This window comes from Syngnathus typhle, linkage group LG17, assembly GCF_033458585.1.
Source record: "Syngnathus typhle isolate RoL2023-S1 ecotype Sweden linkage group LG17, RoL_Styp_1.0, whole genome shotgun sequence".
Lineage (NCBI taxonomy): Eukaryota > Metazoa > Chordata > Actinopteri > Syngnathiformes > Syngnathidae > Syngnathus > Syngnathus typhle.
Window position 1 is genome coordinate 10,935,590 of NC_083754.1, and position 17,835 is coordinate 10,953,424.

The 17,835-nt window shown below is 42.2% G+C and overlaps 1 protein-coding gene across 6 annotated transcripts in view; it reads right to left on the reverse strand.

Moving 5' to 3' along the window:
* Positions 1–12,636: 12,636 nt before the first annotated feature.
* The window catches only part of tbcd (tubulin folding cofactor D), an 80,587-nt gene continuing 75,388 nt past the window's right edge, over positions 12,637–17,835 (reverse strand). For 4 of the 6 annotated variants that reach the window (XR_009718532.1, XR_009718531.1, XR_009718528.1 and 1 more), the window contains 2 exons: positions 17,477–17,803; positions 12,637–17,380 (listed from right to left, as the gene is read on the reverse strand). The gene's annotated coding sequence lies outside the window, so the exon portion shown is untranslated. The remainder of the gene's footprint in view (positions 17,381–17,476; positions 17,804–17,835) is intronic. The other 2 variants (XR_009718529.1, XR_009718530.1) reach the window with 2 other exon arrangements.

Genomic DNA, 17,835 nt, shown 5'->3' on the forward strand with positions numbered 1-17,835 from the left:
GTTTGGTTTAGTGTGTTAGGATCTCGAGGGGAAAAGAGTCGGCCCGTGGTTAAATGAAGATAATTATAAATGTCATTAAAACAACTGCCGTTGGCACCGTCATTTGTCACTCCGCCTCCGACTCCAGTCCTTGCACACCACACTATTAACATTTTGTATCCTATCAGTTGCGCACACTCATCAGCTTACTATCAAGCCGCCCTTATCAAATGCTCTTTTTTTTTTCTTTCCTCTGAGTAATCCATCCACCCTACCCATTAACACGGCTAAAATCCTCGTTCCAGTGTTTATCATCAAATAAAGTTCTGAAATCCTTTGTAATAAACTGTAATGTAATTTAACAACTACCAACATGGTTGTATATGCGGTGAATGTTATTGTTCAATCCAGGGCTGTGGACTCGGTTCGGACTCGGACATTTTTGCCGGACTCTGACTCAGTGCTGATTTTGACCGAGTCCACCGAGTCCGCCAATAAAAAAAAAAAGAGGCAAGACGCAGCCAGAGAGTGTCAGGTTACTGTCAGCGCGGTAGGAGTTGGAAGAAGCAGTAAAAACTCCACCAAACTCGTCGTAATGACCCGTGATATATATGTTATATCCTTACTATTTTCCAGGTTCTTAGATAGCAAGAATAGGTCGGACAACGACGTGAATGATAACTGCTTTATTCCTTACTCACAGTGCGTTCACAGGGCGTACCACAACAAGACAGAATGCCCATCCCACTTCCGGGTTTTTTCTACTACGGAATTTGAGTTAGCCCAAAATACACAACATCTCTTCCCCTCTTACAATGAACGTGCTATATGCATGAATGCGACCAACATAGTCTTATGCACCTATAACTTGACATCTTCAAGATCTATCAATAACTACCATTAAACAATTATCATATATGGTCCAGACAATGATGACAATAATATTCCCATGAAACCTTAACTTTGGGTAAGGGTGGACTACCTCGAATTATACCGAATTATAGCGAAAAAACGATGTCGTACGGCGTCGTACGGCGTCAGCACTATGTTGTTTTCAATAAAAACATGAAGAACTTACGTTTGCGTCAGTCAATTTTAATTTTTATAAAGGATTATTCTCAGTTGATGTCTTTAAATTCATCCGCGTTCTGCCATTGAAGCGGGGTGCATTCAAAGACCAGTCGTACAGACGGAAACGTTTTGTGATCAAATCTTTCATAATGAGAATGATTAGAGTGAATTGATTTGCATGAATAATTGAGAAGAAATTTCAGTTCTGAAGGCTCTTTTTGTCCCAAGCAAAGTGACAGATGGTGGGGAGGGGGGATAAAAATTGTAAAATCAATTCACTCAAATCATTCTCGTTATGAAAGATTTGATCACAAAACGTGCGTGGCTTTTTCTTAAATGAACACGTTTGACATTGCTATCGTGTCAGCTTTTAATTATATTGCGCTGTTGAGGTAAATTTTGGATTCTATGCGTCACTGTATGTCACCTTAAATGGAGACCTTGCAGCAGTGAGAAGACCCTAAGCTATTTTTGCGGTACAGAGAAGCTCTAGTTTCAGTAATGTGTAGGTACTTAGAATATGGAAGGGCCATTCGTCCGTGACCAGGAAGACCTTTGTCCATGCACTTTTAAGGGCATCGGAAGTAACCAGTAGAGTGAGACTCGGACCGCAGCTGTTGTCTTACGAGGTACAAATGATGGGGGAGAACAGATAGAGAGGAGAACGAGAGCGCGAAGAGCAAGGAGCACGCAGGAGCGCGGAAGGCGCGAAGGACAAGAGCGGGCGCGCAAGGGCGCAAGGGGCAAGAGCAAGAAGCGCGGGGGCCTTTTTGGGGCGAACATCTGTGCTGTCAAGAGCTGAAACATCTTTGCTCTTGGGGCCACCCTAACTTTTGGAGAGACATCACTTTGACATCGGTTGAATAAATCTTTTCCCAATCAGCCGTGTGTCACCGAAGTGCTTCCTTACCCGGACCAGCCATCGTCCACTGAGTGTTTTTTTGGAGACCAGCGAAACAACAAAGACCATTCACCACATTTTTGGCGTCACGAACAGGATTCGTGTTCCCCCGGGGAATTCCTGCCCGCTTCCTGAGCGAGAATCCAGCGGTCGGCAAGCGGCTGTCATTAAGGTGAGATGCTTCGCCCACAGTCGCCGCGATATGCTCGATTCTTGGAAAGGTGGGGGGTTGGCCCCTTGAGGGGGGCAGTTACAACCGAATCTGATGTGGCCATGAGCTGTCCTGGGAGTAAGTTGTCTCTCCTAGTCAAAAGTCGTCATAATTCGACTTTTGAAGGGGGAGTGGCCCCCAAATAGAAACAGCAAAGGAAAAGGAAAATAAAAATAGGAAAATAAATAGAAAATAAAAAGTGAACAGTAACTTAAAACTTAATGGGGAATGTGCACAGCGGAGTGAGTGACATGTCTGGTGAGAATGATGAATGATGAAAAAGAAAGAAGCCCGAAGTAGTGTGGCTCGTGACGAGACAGGTTGTCAGGGACATCGCTGTTGACCGTCACAATAAAAGAATAGTAGAAAGTCCCATAAAACGTGGACTTGAGTTTGGCGACAGATGAGGCGAAAACACAGATACGATTGAACACTGTTGCGACAGGAAACGACCCGCCCCAGATGTAGTTCCTGGAAAAGCTGAGACACTGCAACACACAAATTAAGTATGCACTTATCCCTTGATGTTATTGTTACGCAAATGAAGTGCAGGTGTCACGAGGGGGAGGGGCTGTAAGTGTCATGGGGGAAGGGGGTGCAGGTGTTTTAGGGGGAGGGGCTGCAAGTGTTGTGGGGGAGGTGCTGCAGTGTCACTACGATAACACTAGAGGGCGGCATTCGCATAGGGAGGAGAAAAAAAAAAAAGAAAATTGAGATGGAGGTGCAGTGTCACTAAGATAACACTAGAGGGCGGCATTTGCATAGGGAGGAAAAAAAAAAACGAGGTGGAGAGGTGCAGTGTCACTAAGATAACACTAGAGGGCAGTATTCGTAAGGGGAGAAAAACTGACTGCAGTTGTGAGGGGAGGCTTAGGTGTGTTTTTTTTTTTTTGTTTGTTTTTTTGGAGACAAAATGTCTGAAGAAAGGTGTTATGTTGGGACATGTTTGAAATTTAGTATCTTATTTAACTTCTTTATCTTATTTCACATTTATATAGAAATATTACTTTTTATCTAGCTGAAATAACGTAATTTCGTTTTTGTGTGCAGCGTGTGTTTACAAAATGACAATAAAGTTGGTCTAAGATTTAAGTTGAAGTAAAGTATACTTTAGTACTTTGGTATACTGAGATTTAAGTTGAACTACCGTTTTTTTCCGTGTATAGTGCGCAAAATTTAACTAATTTATTGTCCTAAAATCCGGGGTGCGTATTATACATGGGTACAAAAAAAAAATTTAAATTGTTTTTTTTTAATTTTTTTTAAAGAAAGTCATGGTACAACAAAACCAACAACAGGACTGACCGACAAAGTCGTGGAACAAAAAGACAGGGTGACATTACCAAAGACAGGAACAGAATGACAGTAACACATGCAATGATCCAACGGTGAGCGAGGGACAGACAGGACTTAAATACAAAACACGTTACATCGATTGAGGTGACACAGGAAGAGAGGGGCGACGCGAACAGAAACTATGGCAACCTAGACACATAGCAAAACTGGGGACGAGACATGACAAATCTCCCTCGAAATAAAACTCACCTTTCTTCTTGTTTGTTGTCAATCGCGCATCGCATTCAGCCATCCTGCCCAACACACTTAGTAAAATTCATAATTGACGACACATCGTTTGATGCGATGGTGCAATCCTCGATGGTGTGTTATTGTCAAATATTGTTTGTTTTTTAATCTCCATCGCGGACCGGACGTCATACGGAGGCCGCCATTACAGATGCGCAGAACGGTTGCGCAAGACACGTCAGCTATATAAAGAGCGAGAGTTCAGTTCTCCACCTATTAGTTTCAATTCACAGTTTAATTAGCAGTTTCAATCAGCAAATAACAAAATGCGTATTACAGGTAATATTTTATTTCACAACACTTTGCCTTGTTCCTTTCGTCTCTGCTGTTCACTTCAAACACGCTCCATACGACCCCAATGCTCTTGTATCAGACGCTCGCTCGATCACTTGCTAGTTTGCTGTCTGTCACAATGTACCCTACACAAATCCGAAACATTTGTTGCGGCTCCGAGTCACGACGAGGGGCAAGTTTTGGTTTCCAAGGGTGTTTTTATTCCTCTTCAACGTCTCTCCCATACAGAGCTGCCTCTTTCCCGTGCGCGAACGGAGCGCGGTGGTGCGTTTAGGGGCAGTCGGAGAAATCAACGCCAACAAAAAAAATGACATCCAGCCTAGTTAAGACCATACCAAAGACTATAAAAATGGGACCCATTGCCTCCCTGCGTGTGTGACGATCTTTGGGACTTAAATTTTTTTTTTTTAAAATTCATAAAAATTGGGTGCGTATTATACATGGGTACAAGCTTTTTTCCAGCATCAGCATGCCATTTTTAGGGTGCGTACTATACATGGGGGCGCACTATACACGGAAAAAAACGGTATTTACAAAGGCAGCGACTTTGAACTTGCAGATTATATGGGTTTTTTTTGGAGACAAAATGTCTGAAGAAAGGTGTTATGTTGGGACATGTTTGAAATTAGTATCTTAAGATTTGAAGCATTTACAAAGGACTCGTTTTTGTATGCAGCGTGTTTACAAAATGACAATAAAGTTTGTCTAAGTCTAAGATTTAAGTTGAAGTAAAGGAGGGACACTTAGTATACTGAGATTTAAGTTGAACTATTTACAAAGGCAGCGACTCTGAACTTGCAGATTATAAGGGTTTTTTTTGGAAACAAAATGTCTGAAGAAAGGTGTTATGTTGGGACATGTTTGAAATTAGTATCTCAAGATTTGAAGCATTTACAAAAGGGGAGAAAAACTGTAAGAAATGTAGCTTTTTAGAGAGAGATGTCAGGACAAAGGAAGAAAAATTTGGGTCAACGACTCTGAAGAATGCGGACAGCTGTAAGTTTTTAGAGAGATGTTACGACAAAGGAAGGAAAATTAGGGCCAACGACTCTGAAACATTCCGACAGGTGTGGGTGTCAGGACAATGGAAGGAGAATTTGGGGTAACGACTCTGTACGATTCTGAACTATTCACAAAGGCAACGACTCTGAACTGACTAGAATATACCAGTTTTTACTGGACTCAACTGTGCTGTGCTGTGTCAGAGGTCATTTCTGAGAAAACAGTTGAAGGCTTTATATTTTAGTATATTTGGTGTACTTTTAACATATTACATTCTGTTTAGATAGTTTTAGGAGTAGTCTAACATGTCTTGAGTAAAACACGTGACAAAGGTGTGGTTTTAAGGAGACGGGGGATGGACCTACGCAAGTATATTTAAGGTCAGGGTTGGTGAGCGCTGAGTTTAAAGCGACGGTGCTAAACTTGAAGCTTAAATCATGATCGCTGAAACGCCTGTTACTATTCATTTATCTCATAAAGGTGACGACGGATTGTTAAATGCTCCTAGGAAAAAACATATGTACCTCAAACGTATGCAGCAGCCTTCTACAGAGAAACTTGAACAGAGCTGGGACCTGACAACAGAGACTCGATGGGGGTTTAAATTTTTTTATGAAGTCGGGGAGCTATTTTTCTTCATGAAAAGCCGAGGAGATTCTGACGGTAACAGTACGTTTGGCTTATTTTCTTCGAACGACTGGGGGGTGCTAAATCAGCTCCTGCCCCAGGTTTTGACTGATTTTTTAAACGATTACGGTGTACAAGGTGTACTGAACATGACTTGGGTTTCAAGAATTACGGTGAGCGGAAAATGTTTTTTGCGGGTTAAAGTTTATCCACAAACTATTGAGGGAGAAGAAGATGGGGAGTTAGTCGATCTACTCTATCTAACATTAGAAGCGTTCAATAACGAATGTGGGGTTTTTCAAACATTACTTAATGTGCCTTTAACTGAATGGCAAGAAAAGATGCAGGCATCTGGTGACAGTATTTCAAGGCTCTTTGTCGCAAGTCGTGTCTGGACAAATATCATTGGAGCGAAACGTAAATTGAGTTTAGATTAGCCTTACTAAAAAATAACTTTTAAACTCCCCAACTCCTTACACCACACACACACACACACACACACACACACACACAAACACACACACACACGCACGCGCACACTTACACGCACGCGCACACTTACACGCACGCGCACACTTACACGCACGCGCACATGCACCCGCACACATGCACGCGCACATGCACGCGCACACCTACCTGCACGTACACATGTAAACATTAGCATACCTTAAGAGATGGGTGGGTGTTTACGCCCCTTACACCTCTGTATAAGTACCGAGCCCATCTCTTCAGTCGACCTCTTCAGACTTGAGACCAACTCGTACCTGAATCCAGACAAGAGATCAACAACAAGATGGCCCAAAAAAGATCTGCCCGACGTCTTCTACCAAGCTTTCCACCTGTGGAGAATGGACCAGGAGAGAAACTTTCCAGAGGTGTTCAGACTGTTCCAGATTGCCTGCTCACTCTCTGGTCCAGCCCGGATGAAGCTCCTGCAGAGAGAAACATCAACAGATTTCCACAAACAAACGCGACGGCTGAGGTAGCGGTTCAAACGCCATCAAAGAACTTTGAGTTCCTCCCTCCGTATGGGACGGAGCCACAACCAGCTGACGTATGGTCCATCCTCGACAAATCTACTGCCCAGACAAACTACGCAGACATCGCATTCATCACGACGCCGCAACTCCCCTCACCGCCTGGCTACAGACAACGATTCGCTCGCCTCTTCGGAGCCCCGTCAACCTTCGAGGTAACGCCATCTACCGGTTCGGAGAATGAGGAAACCTTCGAGCTGGTAGAGTGTCTCCCAACGACATCTGCGGGTCCGTCAGCGCCATCTGTGGGTCCGGCGGGGGATGAGACCTACCTACCAGAAGAGGCGGAGCAACATGGTCAAGAGTCTTCAGATCACCCCCTGCGACTGCTCAACGACACCAGTGTGAGTCTCGACTTGCCCTTCTTATCCAGCTCTGACATTGCCCACATTGCTCCTGAGTCGTTAGCCATGGTTGATGAAAGCTATGCCGATTTCCCGATGCTGGACAACACAATTGTGGCAGACTACCCTCTCGATGAAGCTAACATTCCGCCGCTGACATCCACACCTGCACGAGTCGATGTTCATCAGGACATTTACACCATGCACATTGAACCATTTACATCTTTGACGGTTGAGGATTACGTAAAGGTGAAATTAATGATAGTTTATATGTTGTATGACGCCTTATTACAACATGCTAAGATGATGTGTGACGGGTGTGCGCTCGATGATCTCAGCCAGCTTCATCACACGTGTTTGTCTATTGAGGATCGCTGCTTTTATTTTTACATGAACTACGAGACTGTGATGGCAGAGCTATGCAATGAGAATTTCCTCCGCACGTTATCGACTATGCTTTTTTTTTTCAACACATCTGCTCCTCTTAAAACCTTGCGCGACACGGCTGCAACCATTTTTCACGGATGAAATATTCAAGATAACACAACGACTCCACCGTGTCCCGCCTGTCTACAAAATATCAGACTTGGACGGTGTGCTTATAGAAGGCACTTTTTACGAAGCAGAATTACAAAAAGTAAAAATAAAAAAAAATAAGGTTTTCCGGATACAGAAAATTCTTAAATCACGCACTGTGTCAGGCAAGAAGGAGCTACTCGTCCACTGGGTCGGCTGGCCAACCAAATTTGACAGCTGGGTGCCTGCAAATAGCGTTAAAGACATTTAAAAACTGATAGGATGGTCATTCTGTTAAAATCTCAAGATGGGTGATGTACAAAGAGAATTCTACGTAACATTAGCCTCAAATGCTAGCATGCACATCTTTCCTGACAACACTCTTTCAGAATTTAAAGTGGAATTAGCGCAACATATCGATTTAAAAGGATCATGGGAGGTCGGCTTATGTGAGATTTCATACATCAACTCAATTTTTGACGTTCCTGAGAAAAACCGGGATTTCTATTTCAAACAGTCGAAACCTCTTAGTAAAGATCAATCTTTACAAGGTGATTCTGAAATCAAGCATATGGTAAAAAATCGGGAAGGTGGTCGGAATATCTATCACAAACAGCCAAAACCCCATATCTCTCGAGATGAGACTTTACAAGGCTTTTCCGAGGTTCAACATACGCTGAAAATTCAAGGGGGGGTTTACAACAATCATGAATCGTTAGCTTCTGAAATTCAAACTCTATTAACTAAAGCTAGGTTGCTATTCAGTTTGACCACCATATACGAAGATATTTGTTTGCAGGTGAAGAAAATTCAAAAATTATGTTCAAGAGCCCCCTAGCGTATATCGTTGGAATGAATCCGGAACATTGGCTCCAGCTCAAACCGGAAGGCGTCTATGGACAACATCCGGCTGATAAAAAAGCCGGTTTATGTATATTTTCTATTTGTTTACACAGACATTGTTCAACATCAGACCGTCGGTGACGCTTACGCGCCGATGCTGCGAGCTCTCCCCATCGAGGGAAATTTTGAAGATGTATGTAAATAAGACCTTTAATCCTGTGTACTATTTAAACGTGTGCAGATCTCGTATCGAGACCATTTCAGTTAGTCTTCGAACAGATCAAAACACACCTGTCGGCTTTGAATACGGGAAAATTATCCTCATTTTGCATTTTAGATCGAGATAATAAAAACAATGGTGGCATCAACTACACACCCCGATTTGTATCGATTTGTCGATTATTACGAAACGCAAGTGGGAGGATCAATTCAAGGTTTCCAAGGAGCCCCAGTCCAATATGGGCGTGGCCTGGGTTCAGTTTTCGCTAAACTCTTTCGCTTTGTCATGCCTATGTTCAAAAGCGGGTTTAACTTGGCTAAGCCACATCTTCAGACTGCTGCTAAAAACATAGCAACGGATGTCGCTGGACGTGTCATAGAGAGAATTCACCGCAAAACAACGACCCCTCAAGAGGGTTCTGGACTTGCAGTTTTATCACGCCGGGGGTTGCAACCTGGTGGGCGGAGAAAAAAAGACTATTAAAAGAAAAAAACGCTCTGCCGATCTCAGATCAGCTAAGAAAAGGCGAAGGAGACAGAGGGCAGATATCTTCTCTTAAAATGGCCCTTCTACATTTTAAATCGCAAGAATGTGTTTTGTCAAGTCTCGATTTGTTTTCATGTCCTTTAACACAACTATCCATCGAAGACAGCTCCTATGTAGAATTCTTACCGTTGTCGGCCATTGTGGACCAGGGGCCAATTGAATTTTTTATGCCCGGGGACGGCTCGAAATATTTAGATTTATCTGATACGTTACTACACCTGCGTTTAAAAATAACACGTAGAGATGGGAGCAATTTACCACCGCAAGAGCAAGTCGGCATTGTGAATTTCCCTACAAACACAATTTTTAGTCAATTAGATATCTCACTGGGAGGGAGATTAATATCACAATCTAGTGCAACGCACGCATATAGATCCATCATTGAGTTATTGTTAAACTTTTCAAACGATTCTTTGGAATCCCAATTCACAGCAGGAATGTTCGCAAAAGACACTAGAGGTCGTATGGACTCTATTATATTTGAAGGTCCTGCTGCCAACGAGGGGCTAGTTCGTCGTGCTCAGATCACGCGAGTTTCATGTTACAGGACCGTTACACGGTGATATTTTCTTTTCTGACCGCCATCTATTGAATAATGTGGATCTACGCCTAAAGTTAACTAGAGCTCCTGATGATTTTTGCCTCATGAGCGCTCTAGACAGCGATTCGTGTCTCAAGATATTAGGAGCTTCACTTTATGTGAAAAAAGTATCAGTTTCACCAGCTGTTTCAATAGGCCATGAAGCAGCTTTACATAAAGGTAACGCGTTGTACCCTCTCAGTAGAGTCAATATAAAGACTTTTTCTATCCCTCAAAACTCACGGATTTGCCATCAAGATAACCTCTTCCTCGGCCATATTCCTAAACAAATTGTACTAGCTATGGTGAATCATAACAGTTTTATGGGGCGACGAGATTTAAACCCGTTTAATTTTTTACATCACAACATTGAGTATCTGGCTCTTAGCCATGAAGGTCGCCAAATACCGGCTAAAGCTTTTCAACCTAATTTCGACGCTGGATTATATACACGTGAATTTCATAATCTATACACAGCTACGGGGCGTTTTTTAAAAGATTTACCTCTCTGTATCGATCAACAAGATTTTAGTCAAGGCTATTCACTTTTTGTCTTTAATTTAAGTCAAGCAGATGATTCCGGGGCTTTATCGCCCGTGAATAATGGTGTTTTAAGATTAGATTTGCGATTTCGTGCGCCTCTCCCACATACAGCCACGCTTATTATTTACGCAGTTTATGATTCCCTTATTGAGATTAATGCCAAAAGGGAAGTGTTGATGGACTATTATTAAAAAATATGAACGGTCGTGAATTGGATTTGATTATGACCCGGATGCAACGGGCGTTGTTTGGTGGGGTTTACGCGTCAGACGAGCTCGCTGACGTCAAAGACAAGCCCCCCAGATATTATATTGTTAACACCCACCCACGCCACATGCCGGGCGAACATTGGCTCGCTTTGACTTTAGAATCTGATGGTTCGGCCACATTCTTTGATCCTTTCGGTCTGCCACCAGACAGTCCTTATTACCCGTCAAGTATATACAGATTTCTGAAGAAGTATTCTAATCGTTTGGAATACCATAACGGACAACTCCAACATGAATTGAATGACACCTGTGGTCAACATTGTGTGTACTACTTGTCGCAACGGGGGTGGGGGCTGACCTACAATGACGTCATGAAGCATTATCATCCCGACCCCCTGGATAATGACTCGATGGTTATCGATTTTGTCAAGAAATGTCGAAGACCGGATCGGCTGTGTGGCGGGCAAATATCATGTTCATTACACAAATTTAAAGAATGTCATTGTCTGAAACCGTGTTAATGTTTTATAAAATCTCTTTTATTCAATAAACATTGTTAAAGAGAGTTACAGAGTCATTTGTTTTTTTTTTCCAGTAACAACATTAGCGTATCTAACATTTTAATAACTAACCCACTTTACTACCGGCGATCTGTTTTTCCTTTTTCTCTCTTTTACGCTTACATGTTTTGCGTGAGAAACATCATCTTCATCCCTAGCGTATTTCAAACGTTTGAAATCAGCACGAGCAGAGGGGTTGGAAATGCTTGATTCAGGTAGATTTAGCTGTGCTAATGTACGCAGAAATTCTGTCCAGCCAGCCGGTTGAGCGGCTAGTTTCTTACCGGCTACAATTAAATGTTTTATCAAATCGCTCATGTGTGAGCCCTTGACAGTTTTCCCTCTAAAAATAAATTCGCTTAGCGGCGTCCATCTTAAATCTTCGGCCGATAATTTCTTTAGCACATAGGAGGCGCTGCGACGATAACGCGGCCCCATGGTGTCCAAAATATCAGCCCAATCTTCATCTGTCACTTTTGGGGGCGCTTTCCCTCCCTCTTCAACGACCCTCTCTTCATTACGAATCGTAACAGGAATCTGCTCAGAATTTCTTTGTTTGATCAAACCCATATAACGCTGCATCAGGGATTGATGGATTTTGATCTTTTCATATTGATTTAAATTTTTATTATCCAAAACCTGTTTCATCTCCTCATCCAGAGAATACTCGGCGGTGTCCCGAATAGTAGGGGCTGGCTTATTGAGCCTCTCGAGCTTGTAAGGGGAGATCAGGAACATTTTCTGCGCCGTTTTCAAACTCATTTTATTATTTGTTCATAAAACCAGTAATAACGCTCCCCAGAACAGGTGCGAATGCCGCTAATAAAGGCAATATGAAACCACCTTTCTGAACTAACACAGCTCTTTTCTTTTTCAGAGTATTTTTTTTATCAGCCAGAAAGCGGATATTTTTCTTCTGCTTTTTTAGTTTTTTATAAAGTTTTGATTTTAAGGGTAGATGTCCTTTTAAAAGATTCAGAGCAATCTCGGACAATGCCTTCACTAAACTAGCAGGACTTTTGAGGAGTAAATGTTTACGTTTGGCCGGCTTGGATGTAAACAGAGACTTGAGTAACAACGCATTTGTTTTTAAAAGCTTTGTCATCGTTTTATTGTTTGGGGATATAAACTACAGGCCACTGGTTAGGTAGTACACCTGTACGTAGTCTATATTGTTCTGGGCATGAAGGTGTCAGATCAATCAGTAAATACCCATGCGGCTCTTTTGTAGCATCCTCAAAAGATTCCAAGAAGAACTTCTGGTTGCTGGGGCAGATTTGATTCGCCAAAACATTCACTTGCAATTTATCACGGGGATTTTTGAACAGAATCAGATAATTACTGTTTAAACTGATAGTACGACTGAATTTCCCTTGATGGAATACATTCTGTGTTAGCATTATAACGCTTAAATTTTCATGATGTCTATATTGCGTGAATATTCGAACCACTTCCTGATTATCCGAAGCTTGATTATCCGAAGCTTGGAAGATGATGTCGTCCAGAACCAGTAGGTGGTGCTGCTGCGGCGGGAACAGCTTCTCGTCATCAAAAGATTCAGGCAGCCCCTTGATAAAAACGATGTCTTTATTCATGTTTTTGAGCTCATCGTACATTGGTTGATATGAAGTATAAACCCAGACAATATTATCAGGTTTTTTTCTCATAACATGTTCAAGATTTTCTATAACATTTTTAACAAAAAACGTCTTGCCACAACCTGAAGGCCCTGCTATTAACGATGAAAAAGGAAGTTCTAATCTAGGGTCAAATTCAATCTGGTTAAAAGCCATTTTCAATAACCAAATGGTTCAGTGCGGCCTTGATTGAGCAATCTTCTTTTGTCGTAGACCACACGAAGCCGCTTGGAAAACGATGTGTTTCTGAGATGAAACCCTCTCTTATTGCGAACAATGCCATGTTGGGGTGCGTAAAGCACGTCTGAGACTGCACCTGCTGTGTCGATGTACCCCTGAACCAAATCGAGCATGCTGTCAAGATTGACGCTCTGACCGCTTTCGTGAGTCTGTGTGATACCCTTTACCTTCATGACGGTGCGGTTTGTTGCCCTTGTCTTGTAAGCGTATGTTTTCGGCCCTGCTGAGACAAATTCTGAAATGCTGTCATTCGAAAGCTCATCTGTCAAATCGCCCAGATAATCCCCTAGCGGGAGGACAGTTTCGCCAGGTTTGACCGTGTACACTGTGTCAGTGTAAAGAACGCGCGTCTGTAAAATTTCTAGATAGTTGTACATTTTTAGACGTGCATAAGCGGTTGTGAAACACGCAGCCGCCACGTTTGATGTTTTTGAGGCTGGTATCTCATTGTTTATGTTGAAACAATATTGTACACCCGAAAGCTTTTCGCTGATAAAGTGGAAGAATTTCACATCGTACAAACCGGAAAACAGAAGATCAAAAAACTCCTCAGATTTTGTCACAATTTTTGTGTTTGTCATGTTCTCACGCTGGGCTAGTTTTCCCCATAGATTGTTTAGACAAAGTTTCGAAACCTGACGTTTCCCATGATTTACAGCAATTTTGGAAGGGTCCAGTTGGATACCCTGATGAATCGCGTAGCTCTGTATGTAATTTTCTCTATCAGCTTGATTGACCGCATGCGCTGGATAGCCTGAAGATTCCTGTTTACCTTTTAGAAATGTTCGCATGTAATCACGGAAAATTGTGTCGCTCGCTCTTGTGTAATGCCATACTTCTGTAATATCAGCAACACTGTAGCCAAGATCAAGTGCCTTAACAAATTCAGGAGTTGTCCAAACACCTGTTAACGATCTCTGCTCATCATTATGCGTACAAGCTGTCTGCTGGTTGTTATGCTCAGCGCATGTACGACACAGTGTGAAGACAAGTTTACCTTTAGCTGTTTTGAAAGGTAAAACAGGAAAATACAAACCACGAGGTGGATTGACGGTAGCGCTTATGAAGCCGAAATACAGTCTTGGGTCTTTAAAATCACTGTGGATAATCGTTGGATGACCAATAGGGTAGATACCTGTACTATTAATGAAAGGATATAATGATGTCACATCGACGTACAACACCCTCTCGTCAGCTTCTGCCGTGTATCTTAAAACAAACGTGTTTGTTCGACCTCCAAAAAGAGCCTGCCTTGGTTTGAGAGGTGTAGGAAATTTGGCTTTTTTCAGGAATTCCTTAACCTCTGTGTTCAATTTTTTCATTTGCAACCATTCGTGCTCCCACATAATTACAAGGTGCACATCTTGTTTAAGCTGCAGTTCCTGAATTTTCTTTTGGGTGTTGTCAAACCTTTCCTGAAAGGGACGTTTTGTTGTTGGACATATATTAGAGAGGTTGTAGCATTCTGGGCAGCCATGGTGATAACAACCAAAATACTCAAAAACTATTTTCATCCCCCCAATTTCAGAATACCCGTCTACAGTGTAGTTATGGATCTTAACTTCTCCCCCGTTCAACGCATGTCTAATGTGGATATTTTGACTATCCATGACCCATTGCATGTATTGAATAGAATCGTGTGAGAAAGCTTTGTACTGTCGCATGTAGTTGTCTGAAGGTGTAATAGCTAGTGTTTCAGGAGTTAGGAAATTAGTGCGAAAAACTTTCATGCAAGCCGAGGCTATTGTGACGGCGTTGAAAGGGTCTGTTCTTGTAGCCTCAAAATACTCGCTCCTGAATTTCTCACATCCTTGCATTAACAAATCAACATCATTCTCACAGTAGGTTAGCGCCTGTTTAGCAAAATCAAACACACCGTTAGCTTCTTTGACATACCATTCATCAAACTTAGCTCGTTGAGAGGGTGACATTCGTTCGACATTGTAGTATGTAGGGTCAGGGTGACATCCTACGTAGTTTAGATGTTCTAAAGAGCTAAATTTATGTGGGAAACAACCCTTTGATTTGTCTTCAAGCCCCAGGGCCTTAGGCATCGCACTTAGCGGCATCGTTAAGAATGACAATGAGTCGATATAACGAGATTTTGTGTCTAAATCGACGAATGATAGAACCTTACTCCCTTGCATCAGAATGTCAAGTTTGATACCTAATTCAAGCATTCTCTTTATCAAGATGTAGGAATCAAAACCTCTCGCATTATGTGCAACAAATGTCGTTTGTTTAAACCGGGGGTTTCGAAAAAATGTGAGGAATTTGTCAACACGGTCTGTCCCAAACCACTGTTTCGTCAGTCTATTTGATTTACAGCAGATAAGAAAGGGGTTGTGTAAACCATCTGCATCTACATAAGTTTCAAAATCATAGTAGACTACATTTTTGCAAGGCTGTTGAGGCTTGATGGGCTGCATGTAACACAGGTGAGGGTTTAGTAAGACATCATCATCTTGGTTTAAGATCTCACTACACACCGCGCATCTTTTCACGGGGCAGCGATGTTTAGCACCGGTACCATCAGCTTTCACATAATATTGGAGCCCGCATTGCAAGCACTTTTTGTATGTGGTGCAGTTACTCACACGATTCGTCGCTCGAAACTCTTTATGTTTGGTAAAGCATTCTTCATTACGACAAGTTTTGTTACAGCAGGGCAGATAACATGTTTAAATCGTCGTTGTTTACAACGAGGATCGAGACAAATGTTACAGTGTCCCTCACATTGATGGCGTTGCCAATTTTCATGCCCTCTGTAACAATATCTGCAAAAATATGCATACCCCACGAATGCCTCTATCGTTTTCACACCGTAGTAATGATTCTCGAGGTGTAAAACAAATAAAGTGTCTTCATCTGTTTTAGGGTAATGTGTGTCGAAGAAAGTCATGGGGCGGCTGTCTTCTTTTCGGTACATGACAGTTATTTTCCGTCTGAGAACTTTTTCAAATTTATGTACATCCCCCAGACTCACAGGTGTTTGACAATCTAAACCCACACTCTGATGCAAAAGTCTGGCTTGCCTTACGGCCTGTTTTGATGTTAGCGTGTCATTTAGCAGATAGGTTAGTGAAAGAGCAAAGCATAGATTGTTGTCCTTATTACGAGGTATGTGCAAATGTCGTTTTTTACGCGTCAATTTCTTTGTTGGTACTGTTCATCAGTCGACGACGCATTCCGCCACGGATCGGTTTGACTATTTGGACAATAAGCTCTAAATTCTCATCAGCTAGAAGCTCTACATTTGATTGAGCTAGACGTTCAAGCAGATCCGATACATTATCACGGATAGTGTTTATGTCGCTTTTTTGCGGGTAAACGTGAGCCCTATCATTTCCAGCCACTAACTCGATTTGAATCACGTCACCTCTCTGTGTTTGCATATCAACCTCTCGCAAGACTTCATCTATTCTATCCTCAATCTGTAGGTAAAAGGTTGCAAAATCATTGCTGTTTACCTGTGATGGTATATTCAAATGCCGCCTTATCTCAATATTATTGAAATGCGGTCTATTTACTACAACAGAGCCGCCGCGCTGATTAGTTATTACAGAAGCATTGTTGTTAGATTGGTGGGCTATGTCTTGAAACGCTGCTGCGTTGTTGTCAATAACATCTATCTCGTGATCGGTTATAACAGAGCAGTTGTTAGGCTGAAATGATGGTGGCATGTTACCAGTTATCACAGAAGCATCTATCTCATGATCTATGGGGTTAACGGTCATTCGGTCAATCAGAGGCTGCGTATTTAGATTTTGGATCATGTGTAACAGTTGAGCAGGAATATCAGGACTGTTACGCCCGCTGTTACCGTTAGTTTGGTTGTTTAATTCTGCTATCATGTTTAGCAGTTGTGACGGTATCAGTGTAGGACTTTGGCTGCCGTCATTCCGGCTTTGACTGTTTAGCTCGTTTACGACAGCTTGTAAGTGAGCCTGAATATCAGGACTGTCTGTGTCTCCCCCTTCCTGCATGGCATTGTTTACAATGTTGACCAAATCTGGTATTTGGCTTGTAGAAGCACTGGTTGACGGTAAATCATTGTTAATGTTTGACAAATCTAGCTCAGGCGTATCACAAAGTAGCTGTAAATCTAATTCGTCAATGTTTGTTAAGAAATCCGACTCTGCTGACGTAAGGTTAGCATGATCCATTGTATTTCTTTTTGATAGAGATTACAATATAAACAACACAAAAAAAAAAACAGACCTATCTTGATTCAGCTAAATCTGTCAAAATACGTATTACCTTAAAACATTCTTGTAACCGTTTTTTGTAAACACAATTACCACTGCACTTTATAGCACGCCTTGTCTTATGGTGATGGCTCTCGTTTGTCGATTCAGGCCCCTTAGTAGTTGAGTAGAAGGCTGCACGTCTGCTCTTTCTCGCTCTTTGAAGCAGTCCCGTTCCACAACGCTTAACTAGAAGTAGATATTAAAAAACAGTTAAATCGTTATAATACTATCAAAAAAACATTTAAATGATAACATAGAAAGAGAAAAAAAAATAAGGAATACCTCTGACTTTGTTTATCGATTCTTGAGGAAGGTCTTCGTAAGCAGATAAAGCGTCCGCCAATTCTATGTCTGTGGATGCTCCCTCTTCCGTCTCTATGCTCGTGACAGCCGCCTGCTGGTCGGAGGGGGGTATGATTTGACTGCTATCACGTAGCTCTGATAACTCTGCTGTTTTCGTTGCTTCAAAATGATGTGCAGAGCTCGTGACAACCTCCTGTCGGCCGGAGGGGGGTATGATTTGGCCGAAATCACGCTGCTCTGATAGTTCTGCCTCCAAACCAGTCTGTATCAGTGGTTTTTTTTGCCTAGTAGCAGCCGCCACGAGATCTGTTACACACATAAAAAACGAAAAAAATCAC